Genomic DNA, 19,410 nt, shown 5'->3' on the forward strand with positions numbered 1-19,410 from the left:
AGTGGCTCACCTTTCTATGACCTCAGAAAGTTGCAGAGCAATTTCCCAACCAGCTTTGGTAAATGAATACTTAACATGTGGGAAGCCTGTGTCAATTGTGCTTCTAAAATGCTTCCCTTCCCCCTTATCTGAAGGCTTCTGTTTGAGCTTCCTTGTAAAAGGCACCCAAGGTTTGTTGAATGAATGAGTGAATGGCAAAGTGAGTCTTTTTCTCCCCGGCTTTTGTACCAAAGGTCAGTTTAAGCCAGGCCCTGGAGTGAATCATCACAAACTCCTGGAATTACTCATAAACATGCAGTCTTACCATAGATTACATGTTTGCTAGAACCAGATCGGAGGTAGTCCGATTGTTGAAACTGTTTAAGCATGGGAGTGCAGGGAGGGTTGTGTCCGTACACTGTTGGGTTCTATTCCGGATCACGATTGTGATGATGGCTCCCGGGATTGCCCCATTCACTAGGCTGTGCAGAATTTAAAACTCTTGCCCACACTTGTCTCACTGACGGGATAGATTCGCGTCTCAGCAGCCGTTCTGGCAAATGCGGCGTGGACTCAGAAACGGTGATGCCAAGGTGCAGAGATGTCTTAAGGCCTCGCCAGCCTCTGTCCTCAGACCATAGAGCAGACGGGTGGCCCCTACACCACAGCAGGAGCGGCTTCTCTTTAAAAGGGGATATTGTTCTTTCTGTTCTCTAAAGAGGCAGCTCAAGCTCATTTGAGGTTACAGAGAAATTAGCTTCCCGATTTAGGGGAAATTGGAGTGGAGTGTGTCGCATGTGAAATGAAAATCAATACTTGGATTTTTCAGAGTCCTCCTCCTCTTCCTCCTCTTCCTCCTCCTCCGGGCTAGGCACGTGCCATTCTGGCAAGTTCAAAACGTTTTAAATCCAGACTAATTCATTTGAAACAGCACAAAAAAAAAAAAAAAAAAAAAGAGAGGGAGAGAGAAAAGCAACTAAATCCAAGTGTTGCAAATAATTGTGAAATAGCAGTGACTTTGCCAGTTCCTGTTTTCATTTTCCATAAATCTATTCTGGTATCATTTTATTCCCTTGAAGTAGATGTAGCAAGTTCTCAGTGATACCAAAGAAGACAACAAGAGGGTAATCAGAACCTCTACTACTTACTAAATAGCAACAGCAAAACTCTAGCTCCATGTTAAACCCAGAAAAATGCCCTTTTCGGGGGAAATCCAACGTGTTTTACTAAAGCTACAAAACTGCTTGAAAACGTCCCTGAGCCAGTGTGGACACGTGTGCAGTGAGCAGGAATCATAAGCTGGAGAAGCTCAGGGGACACCAGGTCCCGGGGACTCACCGCAGGGTGGGGTGGGGGAGCCTGCCGCTGCCCAGTGGTGGGAACCGGGTCAGTGACTTCACTTCTCTGAGCCTGAAGACCCCGGCCCCCTTTGCCAAGGGCAATGAGGATACTGGTCTCAGAAGGGTCTCCAGTTAGTCCCAGGAGCGAGGAGGGGCCTCCACCCAGTAGGAGTCAGAACATGGCTGCTGTGCTTGTTGTGAAGGTCGGGGAGAGAAAGGATGAAGAGAAAGAAATCAAAGCTTTGCTCTTGGGACCCGTGAAGCGAGGGAGGTTTAAAAACGAGAGGGAAATCCTATCAGAAGCAGATTGCTATGTAAGCAAAATACCCCGCTATCTAAGTGAGGCTTTCGGGATAAAAATCTGACACCCAAATTCTTTCCGTGTGCTACTAATAGCACTGCTGAGCGGAACAAATGGAAGGCATTTACCTTTCACCAGCTCTCCCCTGTGCTGGCCTTTGATGGGGCAGTCAGTTCAGGCGTCAGAACCGGCTGCAGGCAGCCAGGGCTGCAGGGATCCAATTTGTAGGCTCTTCCTGGCCTGTAGCAGGCCCACCTCGCTCCTGCCTCCGGCCCTTTTTAAGTGGAAAGGCACCTGGCCATGGCCGTGCTGAGTGGAGAAGCGCTGCCATCCGTCATGTTCTTTCTTGTCGTGCTGGGTTTTGGCAAGATCAGAATTAAAAGGGGATCAAAACGTCACTCTGGGGTCCCTTGCCCTCATTCTTCTTGTCGGCCTAGTAGGAGCTCCAAAAGCCCACTAGAGCAAGGAGTGGAGGCCAGGCAAGCATTTGGTGTCCAGGGAAGACAGTGTGGACTGGAACATCGTGTCTCAGCAGATCGCCTCTCCCGCAGAGCTCTGGGCATTCCCAGGATACAGTCTCAGGGGCCAAGATCACAAAATGAGAACCAGGCGATGTTTTATCTTCCCCTCAACGTTGCTTCCCGTGGCCGGCTTGCTCATGGCACTCCAGTATCGCTCTCATCTCCCTGTTCCCTTGTTAACTCCCGGTTCTGGTCAGTCTCCCTCCCCCCCACGCCCCTCCGAGTCATTAGCTCCTTGAGGCGGGGGCGGGGGGGGGGGGAGGAGGCAGCCGTGGAACCTTCTGGGACATGCCTGCCCCTGCAGAGGCGTCCGGGTGCCTGCCTCCCAGCACTTTCTCACCAACAAGCAGTCGTCGGGCCNCCGCCTGGGGGGGGGGGGGGGGGGGGGGGAATGTGTATTGTGACTCCCTGTGACATCCATGGGCTAACGTGGCCTTGGCACCAGCTGGTGCTCAGCAGCTGTTCCCAGGAGGCACGGCTCAAAATGAATGCTGTAATCCGCTTTATAGCACTTCCTAAGCTCTTTCTAGAGGAACACAAAAACTTGTATCATAAAAGGTTCTGCTTTCAGCTTAGTCCACTCATGAAGTCATAACACACAGCACGGGCCTGGGAGGCCCTTGGAAATCTGCTCCCTTCATGTTACCTGATAAAGGTGTGGACACCCGGAAAGGGGCAAGAACTGGCATTTGTGCAAGGAGGTGGCAGAGTCACCAGGAAAATTTTAACAGCCTGTTTAGTTGAAAAGGGCTTCCATACCCTGGGAGGCAGTGTGGTATGGTGGTTAAGCGTGCAAACTCTAGCCATCAGGCTCTGGAGTTCAAATCTTGGCTTTGCCACTTGTTAGCTAAGTGACCTCGGGCAAGTCATTAAACCTGCCTGTGCCTCGGCTTTCTTGTCTGTAAAATGGGGATGACACTAGTCCCCTACCTCCTGAAACACCCTGAAGAATTAAATGAATTAATATCTCTAAAGAAGCCCTATTAAGTGTTTATTAAAATTATTATATATTCCATAATAATCCCAGTTCAGTAGCCACTTCTGGGCTCTGTTCTGTGTCAGGAGCAGCATGTGGATGGGAGATTCCAGATGAACAGATCATGGCTTTGGCTCCCAAGCTGCTTGCAAAATTCTTTTAATGGGGACACGGTGAAGGAATGATGGATGTGACCCAGACTAGGGCTTAGAGAGGAGCAGACCCTTATAGAGGCCAAGGGCAGACATCAGGGCTGTAGCTATCCACATTCTCCAGATGGGAAGGTGAAGGCCCTGCGTGAGAAATACCTATTGTCACCTGCGACAGATCATGTTTTCTAAGGATGAAAGTAATAATACTTCCTGTTCACATGCTTTTCTAGAACGTTACCACGTTCCCATCAAGAGGGACTGTTTGAATTGGGCAGGGCACCCAGCTTGCTCAGAAAGAACGGAATGCCGCAGAAGCGTGGCTGAGTGACTTCTGCGGCCAGGGCGGTAAAGGTCAGGGCTGGAGAGTGAGATGCATTTCCGTCTTTGAAACTGGGACATTTGCCCTTGGAGTCCTTAGCTGACATTTAAGAAACGTGCGGCTACCATGCTGTGGGGAAGCCCAGGCCACAAGGACAGGACACGTGCGGGCTCTCTGGCTGACAACACCAGCTGAGGTCTTTGCCGACAGCCAGACATGTGAGCGAAGATGCTTCCAGATGATTCCGGTCCCTAGCTGCTGAGTCACCCCCAGCCTCTGAATTTTCCCATTTGGGTCTTCAGATACTAGGGAACAGAGTCAAGCCTGCTCCCTCTCCAAATCTCCAACCCACAAAATGTGAGTATACTAACATGGTTATTTTAAGCCACTGCGTGTTGGAGTGATTTGTTATGAAGGAACAGTAAGCAGAGCCCTGCCCTCGGACCTTCCGCTATGACTCGTCTTTTAAGGCTCCCAGCAACAGACGAGTCTTTTTCCAGAGGTCTTAGAGGAAGAAAGCATGCTTGTAGCACAGTTAATAAGATTTGTTCCTTCACGAGTCGAGAGAATCCCCCGTGATCAAAGCTGTTACAGCTGGAAAAATTTCTAGAGCTGTCGTGCTTGCTGGCATTTGGCTGTGACAGCTCCAGAGGGAGTCATCACCAGCACCTCCAGCAGGAGGGCCTGTGATTGGCCCTTCCTCCTCGCAGCTCTCCTGAGTGGGCACGATCGCAATGGCTCGAATAGGTGGAAGTGCCAGCTTAACACTGGAGCATTGGTAGATCTACCTGGGGGGATAGAATTCCCCTTGAAGGAAGGGAGGAACTCTTCATTTGGCTGGCAAGATGGTTCCCACATTTTCTAGATCAACTCTTATTCATCTTACTATATTGAATGCCTACGATTTTGTTCGGTTCTCACGATCAGAATGGGAAATAGTTTGTCAGCCTCATCGCAGAGATGTAGAAACTGAGCCTTGAAGACTAACTCAGGAGCACATGTATCCAGTCGATGGTGAGGCGTGGACTTAAACCCATTTCTTCTGATTCCACATTGAAGTCTCTTGTTATTGTATTCTGCAAAGAATCCCTGTTCTGGAGGGGAAAAAAATGATGTCTGTTCCAAGGTTGTTGAGAAAGTGCTTGTGAAAGGTGTCATGTTCCTTCCTGTGTAGTTTTTCAGGTCATTTCCATGTGCTGGAATTCGGTACGTCATCTGTACAAAGAAGTTCATTTTCCACTCTGAGTGTTGGCTTTCTGTGTTTTTTCCGAGGAATAGGATGAAATCAGTGATTATTTGAAGTATCTGCCACTATCTGTGGTGCAAATACTCCCACCATGGCCGTCTTTAAGCCACCAAGTTGACGTCATTGACCATGGAGTTGAGAAGGGATATGCCCATTCTGCTCCCATGATGCAGTGCTAACCAAATCCAGCAATAGATGAAGTCAATGCAAGTAAAGAATTTTTGTGATGCTTTGTTTCCCCCAAAGCAATCAGATGCCTCCCCCACCTCAAAAATTTTAAATTCTCAAAGACAGTAAGCAAGAAACGGTGCTGCTGTTCCCAAAGTCAGAAGGACGAGCCCATTTCTGAAGACCGTTCTATAAAGGGGCACCATTCTGGAGCGGTGACTGGTCATCACCTCCAGGCAACTGCACCAGTAATGCAACCCCCTTGACACAGGCACCAAATACTGATGCCTCAGTGTGGCACGATCATCCCACTCATGTTGGGGTTGGGGTGGAAGACAGTATTGTTGCAGGGCTGGGTAGCAGTAGCAGGAGACAAGCCCTGGAAAGGAACCCAACACACTTCCACCTTGCTCCCTAAGTCCTTCATGGCAGACCTGAGGCTCATGTGGTCCCCTTGACTTCCACCATTCTGGGACTGTGACTAAAACTTTGAAGGGTGTGACTCTCTTAAGGGGTGAGAATGCACAGCCTTTCTTCTCTTACTGCCTGTCTCCTCAGCCTCCATCCCTCTCTCCCCTATATGTCTGGTAGCATATCCTTCTACTCCTATGGAAGAGCAGATGGAGAGAGATGGGTGGGGACTTCAAGGGGGAGCTCTGGTCTGGATGAAAACTGAGATCTGAGGGGTACTGGTGCACAGAGAGTGGGTGAGGTCCCCACTGTGAGAGGGGACGGCTGGTGGGGGTTTGCCCACATTCTAGTAGCCAGCTGCTGGCACGGAGCAGGTAGAGGTGGCTAGAATGAATATAGCGTCTTTGATCTGGCTCCTGCCCTTCTCTCTTCCAACCTCCACCTGCTTCCACAGACAGGCCAGACTTCCCTCAATCCCTTCCACACCCGGAAATTCCTACTTTCAGTAAATCTACCATTCCTCACTCTGTCCTGCCATTGTAACTCCTGCTTACGTTTGAGACCCAGCTGGGTTTCACCTCCCAGAAAACCCTTCTCCAGCCGAGGCACACACACACCTCCCCCCTGCACCATGATGCAGGCTGTGCTGGAAATGCAGCCCCTGATCCCGGCCCCCAAGATGCCGTGGACAGTTAAGTCCTATACTGGCTCTATCCTCATTTCCTCATCTGCAAAACTAGGGGCTGGATAAGCACTTGGCTTAGTCTAGAGTTCTGGGGCAGTCTTTGCCACCGGTGTGTCCACACTCAGTGCCAGGCAACCTGCACAGCCTCTCCGTGCTGTTCTAAATAGAAGTGGCTCAGGTCAAAGCAATTTATTTGCAGGTCCTTGCAATGCAGTCGTGCCTACAGTGGCTCCAATTCCATGCTGACATCTTCGATAGAGCTGGCTTAATGGAGAAAAATGACTTTATTCTCTAAACAAGACAGACTTTGGTAGGGGCTGGGGTGGGTAGTGGGGGAGCTTTTATTTACATGTCACATTACTCTAATTCTGAGGAATTTAAGCATCCTTTTGGCTATGCTTTCCATTTCTACCCATCCTATTAATAAAGATTAATGAAAGGGCTAGAATTTATTGAGAAAAACAAATCAAAATGACAATTTTCAGTCCTTTCACCTAGAAACATGGCATGCCCAATTCAGGCATCTCATAAAATTCCATCCATTTAAAACTGTGGTTATTAAGCTGTTAATGCTTAGTTTTGGTTCTGCTTACTCTCTGGAAATGCTGTTTTCCAAAAGCATAAATGTGACAGGAAATTTCTTCACTCTGTGTATCCCTAAGTAGTTTAAATATTATTTCATAATAGCAAATGGGCTTTTCTCTTCTTGGGCAAGCAGGCTAGGGCTGGCTTTCTTATCTGGGATATGGGTATGACAACGTGTTTATTCCCAGGGTGTCAGAGAGGAGCAACTGAGGCCATGGATGGGAGAACTCTTTCCAAGCTTCAAAAGTCAAATGCAAGGAGGCTACATGGACAATGTAGTCCTGGGCAGACTTTCAGCTCTAGAAGCCCGTGTCCTTTTATTCTTTGGTGAGAATGGGATGACAATCAGACAGAACCATGGGGGAAATAGGTCCTGGGATACAGACCCCGTTAGCACAGTTTAAAAATCTGAGATGGAAACGCTTACACAAGACCAAGGTTTCTCCATGTTCTTTATTTCTCCCTGCCTTTCACAACTTATTCTCACATGTGCCCCCTTACCCTCTGCTAAAAGAGTGATATTTCTGTGAGGCCAGTTCCTCAAACTCAAAATTCGAGGAATTTGCAAATAGTCATCTCCTGTGGCCCCCTGCTATAAAGTTTTCTTCTATCCCATGTCTTCAAGTATATCTATGATCTTTGGGTCCTTTGGCGCACTAGAGAATTCTGAATGCCACTGTAGTCTTATTTATACTTACCCTCAAACGTAAATGTTCCTCTGAGAAAAAACACTCAAGGATTTCTCTTTTGTAAGAGATGGCTTTGTAAGAGATTTAAGACTTCAGGGGTCAGGGTGGCAGATTTTCAGTAGAGACTTCTAGATTTATTTCTTTTCAGTCTCAGCTTGACAAAGTCCTGGCTAATTGATCTGCCAGGAAGATGAAATGGATGTACATTTGTATTTCCTCCCAGCAACTGAGCCATCTTGGTCTTATCCCACCACTTCTGCTGCCAAATGAAGTACAGTCCGTTGTATGTTTCTTACCTGCACTAGAAAACCAGCACCACAGAAGGAACTCTGGCCAAGTAGACCTTTCATGTAGAAGAACATGGCCACTAGGTTATTGCAGAAAGGGCAGATCTCATTATTCAAAGCATCAAAGAGACAGAAGGTTTGAAATGTCAAGCTATTTGTGTATTCCAGTAAACATTTTAATCTGACTAGTATTGGGAATTCACTTTGATGAGACCAAGTATTTACTGATCAATTACTTTCTACTAAGCATTAAAATAAGAGAACCTAGAGTTTTATTAGAGCTCCACACCACCAGCAGCAAAAACAAAATCTGCCATCTGAATAGCGCTGTATGGGTCATTCTGCATATGCCCATCATTTTTAAGTTCTCCCAGTCTCCTGGTAAGGCAGGCAAGTCTGTGCTTGTTTGTAGAAGACAAAGCACAGGGAGAAGCCTTGTGCTGCCTGAGGAGACACAAATAGTTTACTGCCCCAGTCCAAGCCAACTCACCTGGGTTCTTGCTCCTCAGGATTTCCCTAAGGCCATGAGTTGTGTTCCTAGGAAGCAAGGTCCCAGGTGGCAGATGTTGAATTGAAACAGAGAAGGATAAGATCCAAGAGATCTCAACATGAAACAGTGCAAAAAGTGCAAGGCCAGATGGTGGTCTGGGGAGGGAATGTGGTACAGCAAGCACTGCACCATTGGACATGGCTGTAGGCAGGGCCACTCTTGACAGACTGGTCAGATGGTGCTCTTCTACATGGATCCAGCCTTTGTGTTACGCATGTGCCAGATGTTCTTATCAGAACATCCAATGTCTTATCAGAAGGCAAGAGCTTTGGACTTCTCAGAAACTCATCTGAGATACTTGAAGGTCGAGGGGTGATAGCCACTGAGGTTTCTGGCCTGAGAAGCCCTAAGATTTGCCAGTGGCTTTTGTTTCCCTGATCATCCTTCACAGACACTGTGGTCATAATCTGACTGCTGGGCACTTTAGAATCCATTATCAAGAGCCACAGCAGACCTGTGAGAATCCATCCCTACCATGGAAACTTATGTAACAATGTGCGTCAGCTATTCTCAAAATAATAAATAAAATCCACACATTAAAAAAAAAAAAGAATCCACCCTCAAAATCTCAAGAGATTGCAAGAATGGATTGCTAAGTAGAGCAAAAATAGAGCTAACAGGCAATCCACCCAGTTTTCTACTAATTCTTCTTTCATTTACCTAAGGGCAAACATCTGGATGAACTGTTGGCCCAGCACCTACAGCACCCAGTGTAGTCACATACATGCTGGAGTGTGCAAGGCCATCTTGGTATTGTCATCATCATTTCTCTATCTGAGATTCCGAGAAGTTAGCTTTTGGCCCCGGGATGGTGGTGTTGAATTTTCTGAATCCAAAGCCTGTGCTTGGTCCCTCACACCAGTGGCTGTTCCATGGCACCTGATGCAGCTCAAGAGATTCCACCAATGTAATTCTGGGACATGTTAGTAGAGAAAGGCAGAGCCCTGAGGGAGACCATCCTAACCTTGATTTAATTACAGCAGTTTTAGTTTTAATTTATGTTATACACTCAATGTCATATACAATCTTGTTTGAGTCAAAGCTTCTTGGCATGTAAAAAGTGCTGAAATTCATGACTCTTCACCTTTTAATCTAATAATTCCAGGTGAATAGGCCTAAGGACTTTAGATTATTTTCCTGTCCACTGGATCCTTGAGGGGTTGGGGCTTTGGATCAACTTTTGTAGATGTCCCTGTGGTAATGTGCCTCTGTCATTCATGGCAAACCAACCCTAGGCAGTGAGACTGGGACTGTGTTCTGGCTGTACTACTGAATCTTTGTGTGACCTTGAGCAAGCCACTTCCTACTGACCTCAGTTCATTTTTGGACTGGATCAGCTTCTAGGCCTGACATGGGGAGACAGGGTGAGAAGGCATGGAGATGGTTGCCATCTTCTGAAATACAGTACCTGTGTTTCCTGGCTGGAGGCCTAGCAGTCGGGTTCCCAAGACGTAGCGAGGAAAAATATATGCCACCCAGTTAAATTTGAATTTCAGAAATACAACAAATACTTTTCAGTATAAGTGTGTTCCATATTTGCGACATGATTATACTAAAAACAATGTTGTGTATCTGAAATTCAAATTTATCTGAATGTCCTGCACTTTTGGTAACCCTACTTTGAAGGTATATTGTCCTCTCTACCCCGTTAGCAAAGAATTGGGGGGGGAAAACCCAAAAACCAAATAAACAAGCAAATGAACAAACAAAAAAACTTGTTAATTTTTGGTCTTGTTATTTGGGTAAAATCTTCTTTTTTGATCTTTCAACTTATGACATCATGGCACCCCAAAATATTAAATACAGAAGGTAAAAATAATACTGTCTCTAATTTTTCTTTTAACATTTGTATACTTATTTGAGTTTAAGAAACACAATTCTGTGTCTGTATATCAAATTTTGTAATTGCCTTGTGAGATTTTTTTTTTTCTGTATCTAGTGATCTAATAAATGGTTCTTGACTTGAATAAGCCTACCTTCTCCCTGTCCAAAACATGTTCTTCTGGCCAAAACCCACACTGCCATTACAAGGAATCTTCTGGCTTCTGAGTTTCCTTCAGACCTTATTATTTGTGTTTTAATTCTCTCCCCCCTCCCCACAAATACACACACACACACACACACACACACACACACACACACACACCAAACGCACACTTTTTGCTTTTCAGCCAGTGATTGCATGTGGCTGGTGGTTTGGCGATTGTGAAATACTCTCGAAATATCGGTGAGGAAAGTGTTCCCCCTGCCTTGTGGTCCAACTCCCCACAGGAACTTCAGGTTTCTCTCTGTCTTCTCGCACAGAAGGAAGCACCAACTTGGGGTGGTCCTGGGCTAGGGAAGCAGAGGCTGGCGAGTCAGAGCTCCCTATTGTGTCCATGTGTTCCTGCATTTTCCCAAGTTACCTTTGCAAACATTATTTGGTCCCTTTGGGAATTTTCATGCATTCTGGATAGAACTGATGGCACATCTGGGCACTGCCAAGCTCATAGGTGGGAAGTCAGAGAGAAACTAGCTGAGTGTCTGGCCAGAGGACGGCCCCTCAACCCCGTTCCTCTATGTGCTGGACATCTTTGCAAAGAGACTTGAATGAAGAGGTGGTCTGTGGAGGGAAGTGACTATGTCCAAGAATCTGAAGACTTGTATTTTTTTTCTGGGTCTTTCTGGGACTTGCATTTTCTTCTTGACAAACTGGCAGACTCAGGCTGGGATCTCAGGGCCCATCTAGTCATTGAGGATTGGGTTGAGCTGATCTCTGAGAGACATTTCAGTCCTGCCTTCTTGTGATTCATTTATTTACTCATTCATTCATTCATTTACTGTGCAACAGTTTATTCATCTAAACGCAGGCCTGGAAATAGCAGCTTGAGGAGAACAGCAACAGACTGTAAGACATACTTTTCCCATTTGAATTCACCCAGAGAAACTTTACATGAGAAATTAAGCTAAGTATCAAAACACAGAAGCGTAACCAACTTTTGTTTTATTCTATGTGTACAGTAAATACTTACATGTACTAAGCACCAGGCTCTGCTCAGGGGATAGAGATGAAGCCGGCAGGGTCCCTGCACTGGGAAGCTCACAGTCCAAGGGGGAAGATAACCTGGGAGACCAGCAATCCCCACACACAGTGGCTTTTGCAGGGGTGGAGGAAAGGGCAGAACCCTGAGGGAGAACTGAGGAAGAAGTGGTTCATTTATCTCTGCTTATTTCTCTTATGGAAGTGATATGTAGTGGGTGGCTCGGACCTTTGGGACAGCAAATAGAGGAAGTATATGCTATCAAAAATAGAGGAGCGAGGAGGAAATAAAAGTTTTAATCTAACAGAAGCACAAGAAGGGCCTGACAAGGACCAGGGATGAGTAACTTTCCCTGGTGCCTCTGAAGCTGGGGTATTTCTCCAATGTAGAACTGATCTCAGGAAATGGAACCTTCCTCCTCAGTCAAGAAGGGCCACTTGCTAGATGTCCAAGGCAAAGCACTGGGTGCTTTTGTATCCTTCAGGAAAGGATATTTGGGGATTCCCATGGGAGGAGGGGAGGCTGCTCTCAGAGGTTTTGTGTTCCTCTTCAGGCCACCTGGTTTGGCTACTGCCACAGATGGGGACAGGCTGGGCCCATGAATGCCTTCTGTTCCCAGACTCCCCATGAGGTGTGAGCACTCCCATTGCAAAGTTTATGTCTCATATCCAGGCTACAGCAGCCTACATGGGGAGGAAAGGCTGGCCTGGGAACAAAGAGCCATACTGCCATCATGACACAGGGCTACCAGATGCCCCCCACAGATGGGTGTGGTGACTGTAATCACCCCTCATTTCAATTCCACAGAACTCTCTGGTTCCACAACCTCCACTCTCTTTATCTATAAGTCCAAACTCTTCTGCTGCCTGAGAGCTCACAGCATCATCCATCCGTCCATCCATCCATCCTTCACATGTTACACACAGTCCTTGGCACATTGTCAGCAGTCAGTAAATATTCAATAGTGTGTCAGTTATACTCTAGTTTTAAAAAAAAGCTAAGAAGAAGTCATACTGAATTAGGGTGGCCCTTAACTCAGTGACTGGTATCTTTATAAGAGAAAGAAAGTAGAAAGAGAATGAACACAGAGACACAGAGACATGGAGACATACAGAAAGGGGAGAAGACAAAGCCACTGATGTCAGACGTGGAGATTGGAGTGATGCAGCTATAGGTCAAAGAATGCCAAGCATGGCCTGTAGCCAACAAGCAAGGAAGAGAAAGGAAGCTTTCCGAGGGGGCATGGCAAAAAAATAAAATAAAATAAAATAAAATAAATAAAATAAAATAAAATAAAATAAAATAAAATAAAATAAAATAAAATAACAAACAAACAAACAATCTATGCAGACTGAATGCTGAACAGAATAAATAATTGGGAAAAACATGGAAAGAGATCATATTCAGGTGTAGTGAGGGGCTCTTAGATTGATATTTGGCTGGGGTCATGGACTCTCAGGGCTCCAGCAGTACCCTTCTCCTGGCATTGAAATCAGAAAGGCATCCCATTAGGAAGGAGCACACGTACAGAGCGATGGATGTGCTAAGTCATTGGTCTGTTTAGGAGATAAGCTAGCACTGAGGTTTGAGTAAAGTGTGAGGCTGGAGAGGTTGGTTTAGGACAAGCAGGAGGGCATGAAGGAGTGTTTGTGTTTGATCTTATCAGTGAAACTACACAGATTATGGTGTATGTTTTATTTCCATCAGAGCTCAAGAATCTCCTAGAAGCCTTGTAAATCTTATCTGGAACATTTTGAATTGCCTCTAATATTTATTGAAGTCATCCATAAACAATTCTGTATTTCTGCTGAACACCTCCAGGCTTTCCAAAGGTGGGTGGGCCCCCCAGTTTGCTTCTGCCTCTGCTGATGCTAGGCCACACTGTGATTGCCCAACACTATGGCCTCAACGGCTCTCGACCCCTGATGGAGTGAGATAGCTCCTTTGAAAACCTTCCTTGAGGTCATTACTTAAGCCAATGCTCAGAGCACCCCTCCAAGGCAATTCCAGCAAGAAGTGTCTATGATTGGGGTGCAAAATGGTGACCCCCAAAGGCCATGACATTTAATTTTTATTGCCCTACTTCCTACCTATCTCATATTGATTAGAGAAGTTGAGAGGATCACAGGAATAAGGCTCATAAGCATTTGGGTGTTTTGGAGATTGGCAAGTCAGATTTGGAAGTTGATGGGCCTATACACTGTGGAACTATGTCCCCTCAAAACATGTGTTGAAGTCCTTACTCCCAGTACATTACAGAATGTGGCCTTATTTGGAAATTGGGTAGTTGTGGATGCAATTTATCAAGTTTAGATAAAGTCATACTGGATTAGAGTAGACCCTTAGTGCAATATGACTGGCGTCCTTACAAGAAGATAATGTGAAGACACAAAGATAATGTCACCATGTGAGGACAGAGGCAAGGATTGGAGTGAGGAAGATGCAAGCCAAGGAGCACCAAGGGTTGCAGGCTGCCACCAGAAGATGGGAAGAGACAAGGAAGGATTCTACCCAGAGTCCAGAGAGTCCTGGTCTTGCTCACACTTGGATTTTAGCTTTCGGGTCTCCAGAACTGTCAGAGAATACATTTCTATTGGTAAAGCCACTGAGTTTGTGGCACTCAAAGTAGCTCTAGGTAACTAATGTGGACACATAATGCTGACGGAGACTCAGACTCTTCCCATCTCATCTTCCTGCCCCAGGAGCAGTGCTCTTGCCTGTGTGAGAGGTGGACTGCATCTCCTGGACAGGGGGCCAGTGGCCTGTAAAGGGGCATTCTGAAGTATTGCTAGCATGTTGCTAGGTGTCCTGTGGGTGTTCAATAATGCCTTGTTTAAATCAGATTAAGTGATGGTTAGAGATTCATCAGAACAAGACTCGGGAGGGGGTGACTGGGTGGCTCAGTCTGTTGAATGTCTGACTCTTGATTTCAGCTCAGGTCATGATCTTACGGTTTGTGAGTTCGAGCCCTGTGTCAGGCTCTGTGCTGATAGTATGGACCCTGCTTGGGATCCTCTCTCTTCCTCTCTCTCTGTCCCCCTCTATCTCTCTCTCTCAAAAATAAATAAATAAACTTAAAAAAATTAAATAAAGGGCCTTCTGAAGTATCTGTTAGCATGTTGCTAGGTGTCCTGTGGGTCCTCAATAATGCCTTGTTTGAACCAGATTAAGTTATGGTTAAAGATTCATTAGAACCAAGACTTGGGAGGGAGCACCTTGATGGCTCAGTCGGTTAAGCGTCCGACTTTGGCTCAGGTCATGATCTCACGGTTCATGGGTTCGAGCCCTGTGTTGGGCTCTGTGCTGACAGCTAGCTCAGAGCTTGAAGCCTGTCTTTGGATTTTGTGTCTCCCTCTCTTTCTGACCCTCCCCCGCTCATGCAGTCTTTCTCTCTCTCAGAAATTAAAAACAAAAATTAAAAAAAAAAAAAAAAGAATCAAGACTTGGGGGAGAGGGCGCCTGGATGGCTCAGTCGGTTGAGCACCAACTCTTGGTTTCTGCTCAGGTCATGTCACGGTCATGGGCTCAAGCCCCATGTCAGGCTCCATGTTCAGCTTGGGATTGTCTCTCTCCCTCTCCCTCTGCCCCTCCTATATCCATGCATTTGCACATATGCTTGCTCGCTCTCAAAATAAATAAAACTTTAAAAAAAGGACAAGATGGAGGGGAATTCAAAATACGGAAAATATTCACCACATTCTTTCTTCACAAAGCTTTCCCTTTTCCATGGTGCTTGCTGGCACACTTCCATTGGCAGTCATGGGTATGTGCTTGCCACCTCAGGCCACGTGCAGCATCATGAGCTGCCCTTTGTCCCCCCACACGGTGTTGTCGTTACATCCTGTGACAGCGTCGGCCTCACATTTCCTCCAGTTGTTATGCCACACTCATCTTACCATTTCACTCCTGTTGGCCATTAATTTGAATGGTTTTTTCTTCTTTTTTACTCACTCAGATAACATCTCAAAGAACATCTTTGTGTGTATAGTTTTTTCCCAGTTTTATTGAGAAATAATTGACAGACATCACTACTTAAGTTTAAGGTGTCCAGCATGATGGTCTGATTTCCTTGTGTTATGCAATGATCACAATGGCTTCAGTGGACCCCAGTCTTCTATAGATACGATACAATGGAATGTGTTCATCAATTTTGATTCTTTTGGATTATCTCCTTTAAATAAATTTCTAGGATAGATTTACTGGCTCAAAGTCTACAAGCAGTGTTAAAGATTTTGTCATATATTATTTTACTATTTTATAAAAGAGCAAATCAAGACGCAGTGCTGTCAGAAAGTACGTATCAAATGGTGCTTCATTACATTTTTACTTTCTGCGGTTGATAATATATTTATTTTCCCTGTATGATTGTCCTCATGTATTTACCTGCTACTGTATTGGGTCCTAATTGTACTGGCTATATCTATACCTCATAGATATTAAGTTAAACCATCTCTGCCGTATTTTTAGAAATAGCTTTCCTTTTATTATAATGACATTCATGTTTTTTAAATTAGTCAATTATTATTTTTTATTTGAAGTGTAGTTGACATATAGCATTATTTTAGTTTCAGGTGTACAACATAGTGATTCAACAATCATATACATTATGAAATGTTCACCATGATATATGCAATTGCCGTCTGTCACAAAACAGTTATTACAATATTATTGGCTATATTCCCAATGCTGTACTTTTCATCCTTGTGACTTATTTAGTTTAGAACAACCTATTCTGCCTGCCTCCCACACCCCTCCTCTCTGGCAACCATCAGTGTGCTCTCCGTATATGTGACTGTTTCTTTTGTTGTTGCTGTTTGTTTTGTTGTTTTTTTAAATTTGTTTAGATTCCATATGTAAATGAAATCTTATGATATTTGTCTTCCTCTGACTGATTTCATTTAACACAGTATCCTCTGGATCCATCCACATTGTCACAAATGGCAGGATTTCATTCATTTTTTATGACTGAATAATGTTCCATTGTGTATGTTACACATACCACATCTTCTTTATCCATTCATCTATCAGTGGACACTTATGTTGCTTCCATAATTTGGCTACTGTAAGTAATGCTTCAATAAACATAAAGGTGCATGTATCATTTCAAATTGTGTTTTCATTTTCTTTGGGCAAATACCCACGTGTAGGATTATTTGATCGTATGCTACTTATTTTTTTAGTTTCTTGAGGAGCCTCCATGCTGTTTTCCAGAATGAGTGCACGAATTTACATTCCTGCCAACGGTGCACAAGGGTTCCTTTTTCTCCACATCCTTGTCAATACTTGCTACTTCCTGTGTTTTTAATACTAGCCATTCTGGGGGCGCCTGGGTGGCTTAGTTGGTTAAGCGTCCGACTTTCGCTTAGGTCATGATCTCACGGTTCATGGGTTCGAGCCCCGCGTCGGGCTCTGTGCTTGACTGCCAGCTCAGAGCCTGGAGCCTGTTTCAGTCTGTGACTCCCTCTCTCTCTGACCCTCCCGTGCTCACGCTTCTCTCTCTCTGTCTCTCTCCTAGAAATTAAAAAATAAATAAATAAATAAATAAAAAATAAAATACTAGCCATTCTGGCCAGTATGAGGTGATATCTCATTGTGAGTTTGATTTGCATTTCCCTGATGATGAGTGATGTTGAGCATCTTTTTGTGTGTCTGTTGGCCATCTGGATTATTCAATTAAACAATGGGCAGAGGACCTAAATTGACATTTTTCCAAAGAAGACATATTAATAGTATTTGTTTTTATTAAAGAGAGTTACATTTCATTGAAGAGAAGTTGTTATAGAGTTGGACTGTTTCTTTTTTTATTAAAAAATTTTAAGTTTATTTATTTTGAGAGAGAGTGGGGGAGGGGTACAGAGAGAGGGAGACAGAGAATCGCAAGCAGGCTCTGGCACAGAGCTTGATATGGCGCTCAAACTCATGAAACTGTGAGATCATGACCTGAGCCAAAACCAGGAGTCAGATGCTTGACCGACTGAGCCACCCAGGTGCCCCTGAATTTTTTATTTTATTGGAAGTTATAATATTATTTGCTATTTATCAAATACGTGTTCTTCCAAAATTGTGATTAAGTATCCTGTTTTACCTCTGTTATTTATATGGATCATTTTAATAGTTTACTTAACACCCATTTGGTATTTATTTTTTCATATTATATAAGGTATACTCTAAATTATCTATAAATTGTGATCTGGTTACATAAAATAACTGATTAAATAATTTTTGATGATTTTTTGGTTATTTACCAAATAATCTTATGTACTTTTTTCTGTTAAAAAACTCATGCTTTTTACTTTTTGAGTATTATAATTTTTTTATTGCTACTTTGTAATTTGGTTTAACTCCTGGTAGGGCTTGCTTCTTCTATTTTTGCTCATTTTCCAGCATTTTCTTTTCTTTTCTTTTTTAAGTTTCTTTGTTTTTGAGAGAGAGAGAGAGAGAGAGAGAGAGCCCATGTGTGCTCTTGTGAGCAGGGAAAGCGCAGAGAGAGAAGTAGAGAGAGAAACCCAAGCAGGCTTTACACTGTCAGCCCAGAGTTCAATGCAGAGCTAGATCTCATGAACCGTGAGATCATGACCTGAGCTGAAATCAAGAGTCAGAGGCTTAGCCTACTGAGCCACCCAGGTGTCCCATATTTTTCTAGCATTTTGTTTTTTGTGTGTATTCTCATGTAGTCATATTTTCTATGAACTTTAAATTCATTTGCCATGTTCCGAAAGAAGACCATTTGATTTTGGGTAGGTGTGCGCTTAAGATATACATCCATTATTGGGTAGGTCAGGATAGGCTGAACTTGAGTCATTTCTGATTGAGAAGGGTAGCCAGGTAGAAAGAGCTGGGCTTTTCAATTGGACCATCCCTGAGTATAAACCCTGTCCTGCCACCTGCTAGCTTGTCTGGGTCATTAACCATCCTGACACTTATTCCCCACTTAACCACACAGAGATAATAAGGCTGACCTCAGAAGTGTGCTATTCCAATTATACGAGAGAAGGGATGTAAAACATTCAGTACAATACCTGCCAAGTGTGGGCATTTAACTTTCATTTCTTTTTTATTCACTTCCAATCACAATTTTTAACTTCATCTGACCTTTCCAAACTTGCCCCAAATTTTTATGTATCATAAATGGATTCCCTTTCCCCATTACACTTGCATAGCTGTTTCTTGTGGACACGCAAGGACGCTAACGATTACTGCCTTTCATCAGGTGCCCCAACCCCTCTGTGAGGCTCTTGTATCACTGTGGATGGTTCTTTTCAGGTAGACACAGTGCTACCCTGTGGCTTACTGCTTCTGAGAGTCACAGCCATGTTCCTAAAGAGATGCTAGAACACTTCAGTTCCTTGAGCCATGCTGAGATTGCCTCTGCCCATAGTCAGGAGCTGATCTTGCTTTACTCCCTCAAGGACTGTGTTCTTGGGTCTCTATTCTCTGACCCTCAACCAAAAGAACTATGTTTTTCCTTAGTAAGATTCCAGGTTTAAGCTCCACCTCGGGACCTCCCACCCCATCCTCAGCCAGAGCCCAAGCAGCCTGTGTAGTTTCAGAGTGGGAACCTCCCTTTGCCTTCCTGTGGACTTTCCACCTTTGCACATGCATGTTTCCAGGCCAATAGGCCCTGGAGCAGAGAAACTGTGAGGTGACCGCTGGCTCAGGCACCAGGGACCTGAGCTCTCATCTCGGCTGTGCTGCTACCTGACTGTTGGCGTTTTCATTTACTTACACCTCTCTCTCTCTCTCTCTCTCCCAAATAGGATTTGAGGTTGCTTTCTACTATAGGAAAGATGCAGAAATAAATTCCAAGCAGAGGAGAAAGAAAGCAGGAAAGTCGGGGCTGGAGAAAAACCAGAGTTGGGAAACCACAAATAGCAAACCCTTGTGCACTTGCATTTGACCAGATTTAACCTTGAGTTTCCCTGTAATCAGAAGAAAACAGGAATCCCTGGGCAATTTACTTTATCTCTAAATCTCGGCTTCATTGTTGATAAAATGGAGATAAACACACCTACATCAGAGGATTGTTCTGAGGATGAAATAAAATAAGGATGTGAGACCCTTAAGTAGAATGTGTAACACACAGTATAGACCCTGCAAATGCTAGTTTTTATTCTTATGAGGGGTTTTCCCAGGGCTTCCACTTGTCAGTAAGAGATCCACTAATTTTGGCACTGCAGGTGG

General features: G+C 44.6%; 1 long non-coding RNA gene across 1 annotated transcript; it reads right to left on the bottom strand.

Annotated features, from left to right (window-relative positions):
• Positions 1–342: 342 nt before the first annotated feature.
• LOC144236226 (uncharacterized) lies at positions 343–1,879 on the bottom strand. The gene is made up of 2 exons (XR_013336452.1): positions 1,749–1,879; positions 343–892 (listed from the first exon to the last, which is right to left on the bottom strand). It is a non-coding gene; the product is annotated as an uncharacterized LOC144236226 (long non-coding RNA).
• Between the last annotated feature and the right edge of the window lie 17,531 nt (positions 1,880–19,410).

This window comes from Crocuta crocuta, unplaced genomic scaffold (genome assembly GCF_008692635.1).
Source record: "Crocuta crocuta isolate KB4526 unplaced genomic scaffold, BGI_CrCroc_1.0 scaffold95, whole genome shotgun sequence".
In the NCBI taxonomy this organism is placed as follows: domain Eukaryota; kingdom Metazoa; phylum Chordata; class Mammalia; order Carnivora; family Hyaenidae; genus Crocuta; species Crocuta crocuta.